This window comes from Antennarius striatus, chromosome 18 (assembly GCF_040054535.1).
Source record: "Antennarius striatus isolate MH-2024 chromosome 18, ASM4005453v1, whole genome shotgun sequence".
Taxonomy (NCBI): domain Eukaryota; kingdom Metazoa; phylum Chordata; class Actinopteri; order Lophiiformes; family Antennariidae; genus Antennarius; species Antennarius striatus.
Genome location: NC_090793.1, coordinates 10554465 through 10557500, shown reverse-complemented (window position 1 = coordinate 10557500; position 3036 = coordinate 10554465).

The following is a 3036-nucleotide window of genomic DNA, read 5'->3' as shown; positions in this document are numbered from 1 at the left end:
GCAAGACTTTGGGAATTGTCTATGGGAGCTCTATAAAAAGTGAAGCTGTGTGATACGAAGGGAGGTGCGACTGGGAACACAAGGAGGCAAGGCAACCAACTGGGTTCTTCATTCACACCTGAGAGCGACATCCTGCACTCCCTTGGTTACAGCATCCATATGGCACACGAGGGAGACCGGTTCCACCTGTATTTCTGGCAATATCCCTTCAGTCTGTGTTCCTTTCTGTTGGTGGACTCCCTTCCCACAAGGCTCATCACATCAGGGCTCCTTTGTTCCAGTCATTCACACAATGTGGAAGCTGCTCCTAAAACAGTGATCAATGACATTTAAATGTGGTGTTTCATTACTTTTAACTGACAGATACATCAGTGACATAATCAGTGACTGGCATTAGTTGATCCCAATGTGTCTTTAGGTATCAGACGATTGCTCCCTGGTGAAAGTCAATCTATTATGTAATTCTTGTACGACTATATAAATACTGACTGATTTACTGAATGCAGGTGTTGAAAGTTATATTCTCCTTGTTGAGAAAACCAATTTTCTAACTCCCTTCACACAGTGAAAAACATGAATGGATAGATTGTTGGCAGCCAGCAATCATCCCTCAGAGGAACAAAGATTATCTTGCTATGGGCTTTTAGTCATAAAAGTAGTTGTCATAAAGTTTTGCACTTATTCCTAACAAAATATTTTAATTTAATGATTGATCAGCTGTCATACATGCATGATGGATTTGTTGGGGGTGGAGTGGGATGGGAGAATCATCCCACCTGTCTTGTTTTTGCATCTCTACCTCTTCTGAATTTATTTTATCCTCGGGGGTGTAGCGGCTAAGCCAAGCTTTAAGCTACAGAGGTGTTCCACCACACTTAGCATGAATGATGCACTGATGCACTTCCTTGTAATCAAAAGTCTGACAAGCCACTTTATGCTTGATTACTCTGTTTAATTTCCATTAAGTTTCTCAGTTAACTCGACCAATAGTTAACATCAAATTACTAAACACTCAGAGTTCAGCAGTCAAAACTTGTTAATGCTTCCAGGCAGAAACGTAACCCAATCAACCTAACATGGTTCCTACTTATACCTGAGCACCATATTATCCTCAGGAGACCAAATACATCATTTGGCTTCTACAGGGGATAACCCCAATAAAAACCCAAGAACAGGCAGATTGCGACAGGTAGTTTTTTTACAGGAAGCCTGTAGTCTTCATTAATGATCAATCTGACTCGAATTGTTGGCGGTCTTGATTGTGTGTTTGTTCCCTGCCAAATGCTGCAGATGACTTGCCAACAGGAAAGCTGAATAGGCCAACTGAAGGCTGACATCAGAGCAAATTGTTCACTTAGTCTCATTTCTATTCAATTATTTTGACATGACATGTGAAATCTTAATCTACAGTACGTTACTGTTATGTTTTACAGACCATCACATTATAGGATAAAACTTACCATATCTAATGTGATAGGCCTTATCCATCGTCCCATAGTCAGTCCAATTAGGCCATCTTCCACATCGTGGCCAGAACAGAAAATTAAGTGTTATATATCTTTTTGAATGAGTGTATTTCAAACAATAAAAACAATAATTATAATAATAAATACACCGGAAAGGTGTGAACACTGTCCGAAAAGGAGTAGGAAGAAGTGTAAACTTAATATTTTTAAGTTTGTATTAAATATAAATGTTCAACTATTTGGAATTTAGGCTCATGGAGCCTACCATTAACTCAGTGATTCTCAAATAGCGGGACAAGAAGAAGAAAAAGAAGATTTGTTTATGAAATCATGTGTATTCATAAAAGTCATTAAAAAATTAATAAAAGACAGTTACGTTGACACAAAATCCAAAAGAAATTCACGCAAATTTGCTTAAGGCCCCAAAATAAAGAATTTGAATTCTAGGACATTAAAAAATTGTAGTGAATGACTAATCAATAGAATACACCAATAAGAGAAGATTTGAAATCACATTTTTAATGGTTAAGTGTGCTTTATAAATGTAATTGAAAAGAAAAAAGGCCAAGCACATCAGCAAACAAATTAGGCCAGGTGTATTTCTCAAAAATGCAAAACAAATACAGTTAAATAAAATAAATAACTGACTACAGACAACTCTATATGTCGTTGAGCCAGTTGCTCAGACAAAGAAGCCTGTTTACATTGTCTGAGTGTAAGGCTGCCCTCTTCTTTTGAATGATGTTACCTGTGAGTGAAGAGTTTGTCATATAGCACGGACGTGGTATAGCCAGGTATTTGCGCGCAAGAGAGGACAGCTGTTCATCAGCTCCTGTGTGAGCTGCCCACCACTCCAGTGGACGCTCATGCATTCCAATGGACGGCTCAGCTTTGTAGCGGTGCTAGAGGCCCCTGCTCCTCCTTGTCCGAGTCTGAAGACAGCAGGAGGAGGCTCTTCTTTGCTGCTGGCTCCTCCTCGTTTTTTGTTGATAGTTCCATCTGTGCCCATCCATCCATCATCAACTGCTTATCCGGGGCCGGGTCACGGTCTGTGTTCTTTTTATAAATAAACTTGCTGCCCAAAGGTCTGCGTGGGCTTGCCTCGCTCTCCTGTGTCGCGTCCATCTCTGTTGTCAGTCACCCCGCTTTTGACTCGTGGCGCAGGTACGAAGTGACGTCACTGCAGCCTACGGGTCCCTCAATGGGCCAAATTTAAAATACTTGCGAATTCACTTTCCACTCACGATTAATTGCGTTAATTTTTATAGCGCGTTAATTTGCAGCGTTATTAATTAACCTACTTAACGCGTTAAAGTGACAGCACTAGTAGGAACATAAGCAAAACCAACCACTGACTGAACACAAGTTACACACTCAACACAGAAAATAAGACACCTTTAACACACCAATAGTTTATAAGTGTCTAAATCATTTGTAACTCTGAAATAGTTAAAATTGATTCTGATTCTTGCCTGACACACTTCTGCACGGCAGTCAGATGGACTTTCAACCTTTTTCCTCCTGCTTAGATAAATCACCATCTTTGCTTGGCCTAATAGAAAGTTTAGAA